This window comes from Stegodyphus dumicola, chromosome 1, assembly GCF_044657685.1.
Source record: "Stegodyphus dumicola isolate Sdum_Otavi_A_Nest chromosome 1, ASM4465768v1".
Classification (NCBI taxonomy): domain Eukaryota; kingdom Metazoa; phylum Arthropoda; class Arachnida; order Araneae; family Eresidae; genus Stegodyphus; species Stegodyphus dumicola.
In genome coordinates, this window is record NC_140768.1 from 243,108,448 (window position 1) to 243,118,714 (window position 10,267).

The window sequence follows — 10,267 nt, forward strand, 5'->3', positions numbered from 1 at the left end:
TGCAGACGATAATGGTAAAGTTATTCTGATGAATTTTAATATGAAGAAGAATTTAAATTCAAATTTGATAAAGCTATAGTTTTCGTCAATTCTTGTATAGAAAGTAAATCACAACCAAACAGGAATATATTAAGTAATGACAAATCAAAAATAAAATTTCCCAAACTTGAACTAATGAAATTTAGCGGTTAGGTTATGTTTCTGGAATCAGTTTAAACGAACTCACGATCATAAAGAAATGGAATTGGAAGACAAATTCCAATATTTAATACAATGTATGTCGCCAGGTACAAGAGCGAAAGAGATTATCGACAGCTATCCATCTACGGCAGAAAATTATACAAAAGCGATTGAAAGCCTCAAAGCAAGATTTGGCCTTGAGGAATTGTTACTGGAATACTATGTTCGTGAACTATTAACTTTAGTTGTTAAAAATGCTACCAAAACAAGATTTAGTATCACTGAATTATATGATAAACTTGAATCCCACCTCAGATCATTAGAATCCATGGGGATGACCACAGACAAATATTTTGCAATGATCTTCCCGCTTGTGGAGTCGTGTATTGTAGAAGACGTGTTGAGAGTTTGGTTGAGAAACTCAGTAAATGAAGAGAAATCATATAGTGCAAGACTGACCCAGCTTTTAAATTTTCTAAAGGCTGAGGTCGAAGAGGAAGAAAGAATAATTCTAGCAAAGTGATCCCTACAGAAAAATTCATAAGGCATAGAGAAAATATTACTATACCTACTGAAAGCAACTTGTTTTCGGGAGCCAAAGAAATAAACAACACTAATATAGTAAATTGTATATTCCGTGAAAAATCTCATCAAAGTAAAGATTGCTACAAAGTTAAAATTTAAATCATGGTGAAAACTGAAAATTATGAAAGAGAAAAAATATTGCTTTACATGTTTGAAAACAAACTATCTAGTTAAAAATTGTAAAATCAAAGTTCTATGTATGTTTTGTGGTAGGAAGCATTTTATTATTTGTTGTCCAGAATTTAAGCAGAAATCGAAAGTTCCTGTCGAGTGCAATCAAGAAAATTGTGAAATTAGCAGTCTTTTTTCAACAGGCACTTCAGGAAGAGTTTTGCTTCAAACTTTAGTGGTTGCCATTAAACATGAAGGAAAGAAATTTCATCTTCGAGCTTTGATCGATACTGGATCTGAATATTTCTATATTTTAAAATCAACAGTAGGATCCTTAGGAATAAGATCAGAAGCTCATAAAAATTAACACACGTTGTGTTTGAAGGAAGGGTATGTGATGTGATTCATAAATGTTATAAAATAAATATTGAGAATCTTCATACTGGTTATAGCTGCAAGTTTCCTGTGTTAGATCAGCCTATAATTTGCGGATCTATATCTAGTCTACAGAAAGGACCTTGTTATCCGGCTGGAAAGGGAATTCATATCACAGATATTGATTTTGTCAACCCGCAGATTGATCTTTTGGTAGGCTCGGACTTTGCAAGAAATATTTATACAGGAAAAATACACAAATTATGTACAAGCATTTTTGCCATGGAAACACTGCTCGGATAGGTTTTAATGGGTAAATCGTCAACACGTGGAGGTCAAAATTCTATTGCTGCCGTAGTTACCTCCCTCTTAATTCACAATGAAGACATCAGAAACCTCTGGAAATTTGAAGCCGTTCACATTACATAATCCTTTGAAATGAAATCTAGAAGTAAACTTGATAAGGTCGTAAACAATCATTTTATGGCAAATTTAAGAGAAGATGAAAACGCTGACTATTTAAAATGTTTGAAAGGTCAAGAAAAAGAAATATCAAAAGAAGTTAAGATAGAAATGTCCTTTTTGAAGAAGTTTAGGAATGATCCAAACCTGGAGGAGAATAAGAAATTTTTAAGAGATTTTTATTTTAGATAAGAAGTGTAAAAAAAATATAAAAATTATGAGATTCCTACTAATGAAGAAACAGATATTGCAGTGTTAAGTGATGATGAAAAAGATATGAAGAAGCAAGAATTGTTTGAACGTAAGTATAATTTCCGATTTGAAGAGAAGGATTCAAAATTCATTACACGATATCCAAGGATCATTGAAGGTTCTCTCAGATGTGTTGATAATAAAAGAAAGAAGAAGCATGAAGAATACGTTGAAAGAAAAAAATGAAGAAAGAGCAGAAAAGAGAAGATCTAAAACATTCGAAAGATTTAATGAGAAAAGAACTCGAAGAAAATTTTTAAAGTTGAAAGAAGTGCCATGTCAAGATTAATCGAAACTTAACGAAGATAATATTGAAAGTGATTTTGATCCTGAAAAACATGACCAGAAAACGAAAGAGAGCTTTTTAATGATGATTATTATGCTATTCGAGAAGAAGAACGTACAAAATTTCCATATGATGAGGAACTCGATAATGAAGATTGGGACCATTGGATTGGATAGAGTAAAAGTGATGAGTACGGTGAAGAACAGATTGAAAGTGCTTCTGAAACATCAGGTGTTGAGATTACAAATTCCAAAATTTATTCTAAATCACAGGTTAAGAAAGAAATAATTGAGTAAACTCACACAGGAAGGATAAAGGTTAGTAAGAAATCCTTATCTGATAATATAATTCCTAAACCTAAAACAGTTATGAATTCAGATGGCAAAACGTTTGATGACCATTTGGATGAGTGGAAATATTTAGATTATAAAGTGGTCGATCTATAAAGGTGCCTTCTAGATTCAAGGACTTTGAAATTTAAAATAGACTTTACATGAACTTTAAAATGGACTTTTAGATTAGATTTTGATTTAATTAAATATTTGTTTTGATAAAAATCCTGTTATCAAAAGGTGGGCGTATGTTAAGTATAGCATTGTTCATATATATTCAACCAGTGTAATATTATTTCCCCTTTAGCTTTGCTTTGACTGGCAACAGTTGTAAAACGTTATTAATTTGGTAGAATAAACTTGTTTGGCTGTGTTTAAATTCTTAGAGAGATTATTTAGGTAGAAATGAGTTGGTGAATGGACAAAAAATTGTGTACATTTACTGTCGTAACTAACACTGGTTATGAATTTGAGACTCTCTAATGCATATCATGAATTTCTATAGGTTGCAAACTGATTTGTAAAGTAATTAAAAAAATTTCTTTGCATTTATAATAGCCTTAAATATTTGTGAATAATATATGATTAAAATCAGGGAACTCTGTTCATATAAAAAATTAAAATTTTATCACGTCATGTTTAAAAAGAAATATTACTTGAAATGCACTAAGAAACTATAAGTAAAGACTCCAAATAACTTCACAGTATTTGTTATATTTTTCAATATTGCGATTGTAATATTTAATAATTTGTAAATGGCAACATTTAACATTTAATATTTAGTAACTTGTAATTGGCAACACTTTGGATACAGATATGAAAATAGAACTATGCTGGTATTGCAGTTCTCTGCAATATAATGCATTCTGTGACTATAAATAAATGATTTCTAAAAACTAAAAGTGAACCCTCATTATTCTATACGGTATCAGGAGTATTTTGATTTCAAAATAAAAAGTTTAAAACCACCAGAGCCGATAAAATTTGATGGAAGTCCTGCTTCAAATTGGCAAATAATGGCTGCAATCATTCGAAATATATGAAGTAGCTAGTGGATTACATTATACAGAAGAGAAGGTAAGATTTAATACTTTTCTTCATGTAATAGGAATTCTGGTTTTGAAATATATAATACATTTCCTATAGAAGAGAGTAACGATATTAAATTAAATGAAATTAAGACAAAATTTACGGAATATTGTATTCCTAAGAAAACATGACATATGAAAGACATTCAGTCTTTACTAGAAATCAAACCGCGTCAGAAACCATAGATAAATATGTAACTGACTTTCGAAATAAAGTTAGAACATACGAGTTTGCATAATTAACGGATAGTTTAATAAAGGATAAAATTGTTTGTGGTATTAAAGATGTAGTGAGAGCAAGATTGTTACATGAAACAGAATGAACATTGGAAAAAGCTCATGATATATGCAGATCTACTGAAATAAGTCTAGATCAAGTGAAAATCCTAAAAGATGAGGAAACTGTTGTAAACGTAGTGTAAAAGAAACCAAGTAAACATAATAAGAATACCTACAAAGAGGTAAAGACCGAGAAACAAAAGACAAAAGTTTGTTCTAAATGTGGAGCATTTCATCAGTATCGAAACTGTCCAGCATATGGAAAAATCTGTCATAAGTGTAAAAAGGCAAATCATTTCGCAAATCGTTGCAAAAGCTATATAATAAAAAAATGAGGCAGTCAAGGTAAACAAAAAAGATTGATAAATTAAATTAATAAATCATGTGAGGAAGAGTTAGAATTTTTATGTTAGGCATATTAACCTTTAAGTGCTGTGAGCGGTCTCTCAGACCGCGAGACATTTTCCATTAAATGCTTCCAACCCTTAGAATAATTAATGGGTATTGCCATTCGTGTACCTTCCTAAATCAGATGTCCAAGGTGACATGCCAAGTTGCATTTGAGTAGCTATTATTTCTTCTTTCCCTTTTTTTAATTTTACCCCCTCAGCGGTCTGTTGGACCGATCACAGCAGATACGATTCAAATTTCGGCCGATAAAGTTCACTTTTCGTTATTGTTACATATTTCGGTTTTTTATAAATATTCTTGAAATGGCTTGAAATGCGTGCAGAAAACGTTCTATATATCTTACCTAAGACCAAATTGAATATATAGTTCGAAATTGGTCTAATTTAGAGTTCTGTGATGAAAGTTCCCATGATGAAATTATTGATAGCGACCACAACACAACTTCAGAAATATCTGCCAATGAAAATGAAAATTCATGTTCTCCTTCTACAAGAAATTTTTTATTGGAAAAAATGAATTAAAATGATCTGTTCAAGGGCCCAACAAGGGTTTTCGAACTCGTAGTCACAATATTATTCTTCGTTCAATCTATTCAACTGATCGTCGAACCCGACGTTGGCCTATGGCATTATTCTTCAGAAACTTGGATATCTGTGCAACAAATGCATTCGTATTATTTCAATCTTATCCCATTGGCTCCGAAAATGAAACGAAAAGATTTCATTAGCAATTCAGTTGGTGCAGTCTCATGTAAAACGGAGGATAACTTCATCATTTCTACCTAAAGAACTCAAACTTACAATAAGAAGAGTTTTCGGAATAAATGATGATGAAGGAAACATTGTGATTGAAGACGATAAATTAGATAAAAAAAAAGAACGTGCTATATTTGTCCACGAGTTAAAAAAGGAAAACAGCTTACAAATATATAGCATGCAAAGAATCAGTGTGTCTACAAAGCAGTAGAAAAGTATGCATAAAATGCAGCTCGAATTATAAGTTGAAAAAAAATAATTTTCTATATTCTTATTAAAGTATTCTTATCGCAAATTTTAATGCAAAATAAAAAAGTTGAATTTTAAAATTTACTTCTTCCATCCAGATACGTAAGCGAAGGAATTATTATCATAGTATACCTTTTATTTTAATAAACTGATTTAAGCATAAAAATTGCTTTATATCTCATGAAAAAGTTAAATATATGAAATTAAATAATATTTATTCAAATAAGAAAAAAAAATATCTCATTTTGTTTTTAGCAGAAGCGGTCTGAGGGACCGCTCACAGTAGTTATGCGACAATTTACATAAGTCACAGTAGTTAAAGGTTAAACCTTAATTCAGATAACAAGAAAGAGAAATGGACTGTTGACGTTAATTTAAATAAAAGTAAACTAAATTTGCAGTTGGATACTGGTGCAATGTGCAATGTTATTTCTAAAAGCAAAGTTAAATTGTGAAATGTTCCAATACAGAAGTCTGAAATTAAAAGATTAGTTACATTCTCAGAGAATAAAATGGATACTTTAGGAAAAGTAGTACTTAACTGCCAATATGAAAAAAAAAAAAAAAAAAAAAAAAATGATTATGTGGAGGAATTCCAAGTTATTGACAAAGAAGTGTACCTTCTATATTAGGATTAAAATCGTGTTTGCAACTAGGTTTGATTCAAAAAGTAATGTCTGTTTACACTGAAGACTTATACTGGGGGAATACAAAGATGTATTTGAAGGCTTGGGTTGTTTGAATGGAGAATATAAAATCCAGTTAAAACAAGATGCAACACCAGTAATACATCTTCCAAGAAAAGTACATAATAAAGTTAAGAAAGAATTACAAAGAATGGAAAATTTAGATGTTATTGAGAAAGTGAGAGAACCAACTGAATGGGTAAATTCAATGGTCACAGTTGTCAAACCGAACAAAATAAGAACATGTTTAGATCCTAGAGATTTAAATAAAGCTATAAAACGGGAACATTATCTGATGTCAACCATTGAAAAAGTTGTCACTAGAATACCAAACGCAAAAAATATTTTCTGCTTTAGATGCTGTAGAGTTCCTCACTTTGGAATTCTAAGTTAATGTTGGAAGTGAAGAATCTAAGAACTGATAAGCGAATAATCGCTTGAGTTCGGTGACAAGAAACACAACATAGAAGGTTAACTAACCCTTTATTATTTCAATAAGATTTATCAAAACTCCGCCTGGAAGTGTACAAGCAAAGCCCGCAATTGGACTTGAACTTAAAAGACTAAGAATTAAACTAAAACTAAGATTAACCAAAGAAGTATAGCCGAAGCTATCAAGGTTCAAATCGAGTTGGCCCCTTAACTTATTTGATTACGAGGCTTAGCAAGGGCCCGAGTACGGCCGAGCGTAATAACAGCTTTGAGAGAGAGAGAGAGTGGCCGAAAAGGCAGACGCGCGTAAATCAGAAACTCTGATTCTCTCTGACTCAGTAAGTAACTTCGTGGTTTAAATACCGCTCCTCCTCATTAAATATTCAGCAAGATTCCAAAACTACGTTCTGGCTGGAAGTAGTACGTTGAAGTTAAGAATTTGACAGAAAAGGAACTTAAAATTTAACTGTTAATTAAATTAACACAATTCTTACAATGCTAATAGTGCTTTTTGGCAAATCCAGCTTGACAAGGAAAACTAAAGTTGTAGTAATTTGTGTACATTCAATACACCTTTCGGCAGATACAAATTTAAAAGATTACATTTTGGCCTATGTTCAGATCCAAAAATTTGCCAAAGAAAATTAAGCCAAATAATAGAAGGTCTAGAAGGCGTTGAATGTATTATAGATGACATCTTAATATGGGGATCTGATAAAAAGGAACATGGGCTACGACTTAAAAAACTACTCCAGAGAGCACGAGAAAATAATCTGAAGTTCAGTAAGCCTAAATGTAAAATAAAAGTTAATCGTGTGAATTATATAGGGCATAAGTTAAGTGAAACTCGTCTAAAACCTGATTTTTCTAAAGTGTATAAGGTATTTCTCTTACTTTCCTAGCGTGCCTTCGTGGTGAAGTTGTTCTGCACGCTGGGCCGGTATTCTAGAGGTCTGTGGCTCGATTCCCGGCGAAGGCGGTTGCTAATTTTTCATCTCTCCAGCTTCCAAAATATCCTAATGTCTCTACAGTGGCGCCCGAACTAAAAGTGTTGTGGATGATGACTCTCCACACCCAGGATTTAGCAACTAGGCCCCTAAAAAAACCTCAGTCGCTTTTTAAAAAAAAGGGGAGTATATAAGGTATATCTCCCGCTTTCCTAGTGTGTCATCGTGGTATAGTGGTTCTGCACGCTGAGCCGGTATTACAGAGGTCTGTGGTTCGATTCCCGGCCAAGGCGGTTGCTATTTTTTCATCTCTCCAGCTTCCAAAAAATCCTAATGTCTGTACAGTGGCGCCCGAAATAAAAGGGTTGTGGATGATGACTCGCCACACCCAGGATTTGGCGACTAGGTCCCCTAAAAAAACCCAATCGTCCTTTTAAAAAAAGGGGAGTATATAAGCTATATCTCCCGCTTTCCTAGCGTGCCTTCGTGGTGTAGTGGTTCTGAACGCTGGGCCGCTATTCCAGAGGTCCGTGCGACAGCGTCGATTCCCCCCCCCCCGCTAATGCTTATGGAGGAGAAAACGAAGAGGAGGAAGGGGTGAAGGCGAGTGTTTATGTAAACTCAGACTTGTCGTCTGCTGAACGCCTACGCGAAGAGCAAGTTAACTGTCCCTCGCTGAGAGAAGCATGGAAGCTAGCAATAGAAAAAAAAGGAAATTATTTATTTATTGATCATCTTTTACATCACCAAGAAAAAATATTAGGACAGACTGTTTTTCAGTTAGTGCTTCCGCTTAGTAGAAGAGCACAAGTGTTGGAATTAGCACATAGTTCCATTTTCGGTGCACATCTTGGAATAAGAAAAACAAAGGAGCGAATACGATATTCATTTTATTGGCCTGGATTAGCACAAGATGTCGAAACCTTTTGTAAAACGTGCAAAGATTGTCAGTTGAAAAGTCCAGAAAAGCGATCTGACAAGATTCCCATCATACCAGTCAGAAGGCCAGGATTACCTTTCGAAACAGTTAACATCGACGTTATTGGACCTATTGAACCTCCTTCTGCTAGGAAACATAAATATATGTTATGTCTGGTAGATCAACATTCCCGATGGCCAGAAGCCATTCCACTGAGAAGTTTGACAGCAAAAGCCACTTGCGACGCGCTTTTGGAGATTTTCACGAGAATAGGAATCCCTAATACAATAGCTAGTGGCAACGGAACTAACTTTGCTTCAAAATTAACTAAAGAATTCCAGAAAGGACTAGGTTCTCACTCTAGGTTCTCTACACCTGCTTACAGTGCTTCAAATGGATCAGTAGAAAGATGGAACAAGTCCTTCAAGCAAATGTTACATCATGTCATCAGGACTGATCCTTCGAATTGGGATAAGCACATCCCATACCTGCTCTTTGCATACAGAGAAGTACCAAACTGCACCACGGGTATCTCACCATTTCAGCTGATGTATGGAAGACAATCAAGAGGTCCTTTAGCAGTACTGAAATCTTCATGGTCAGGAGAAATACCTATACCACCTAATCTAAGTGAATCGGCAGTGGATTACTTACAGCTTTCAAAAATAAGGTTAGAACAAGCAGCCGAACAAGCCAATTTAATTGCAAGTGATAAACAACAAAAATATGCTGAGTACTTTAATCGGAGACCAATACCAAAAAAATTTCAAAATCGGAGAACAAGTTTATTTACTCATACCAGATTCAAATAACAAACTCTATGCACGATAAACTGGTCCAGGAGAAATCGTGAATCATTGCCCACCTCATTCCTATAAAGTAAAACTACCTGATGGAAAGATCAAACATGTTCATGCAAATAAAATTAGAAAATTCCAAGCTAGTGTCAATGCAGTTGGAGTGATATTTGAAAATGAAGAATTTGGAGAAATTATAACTTTGCCAAGAAAAGATCTCTCGACCCCCCTGGAAGATTTTAAAATAGATGCAAATCTGAATTTAGAAAATTTGAATCCGCAGCAGAGAAGAAAATTGATAGCTCTTATCAATAAACACCGAGCACTATTCACCGGAAAGCTGAAAACAGCTAAAGTTGAAGCTCATAAAATTAGATTAATACCCAATATGGAGAGGAAGAAACCTTACATTTATAGGATTCCTGAAGCATTGAAACCCAAGGTCGATGAAGAAGTAGAAGAATTATTGAAATCGGCACTTATAGAAGAAAGCAATGCAGAAATAGCTCATCCAGTAGTTTGTGTAAGCAAAAACGATGGAGATATCAGATTGTGCTTAGATTATCGAGCTTTGAATGCAGTGACGAAGCCAGATGACTTTCCTATGCAAAACGCCATTGATTTAATGTACAGTATAGGAAGAGCCAACGTCATAACAACTTTAGATTTGCTGAAAGGATATTGGGCAATTCCCATGGAGGAACAAAGTAAAGAGTACACATCCTTCAAAACTCATCGAGGTCAATATCAGTTTAAAGTGCTACCCTTTGGATTAAGGAACGCAGCAGCAACTTTTCAGAGAGTAATGAATAACGCGCTGAAAGAATTTCAACAATTTTCAAGAGCCTATATTGACGACATAGCTATATTTTCCACGGATTTCGACACTCATCTCCAACATCTGGATAAAGTTTTCACCAAATTAGAGTCACTTGGATTTACTATCAATTCGAAGAAATTTTCGTTTGCAAAACCTCAAATTAAATATTTAGGACACATTATTGGATCAGGAAAACATCAACCAGATCCCGAGAAAATAGAGGCAATCAAGAAGCTGGAAACGCCGAAAACGAAAAGAGATCTTAAAAGTCTGTTAGGATTATGTAATTATTATCGCGATT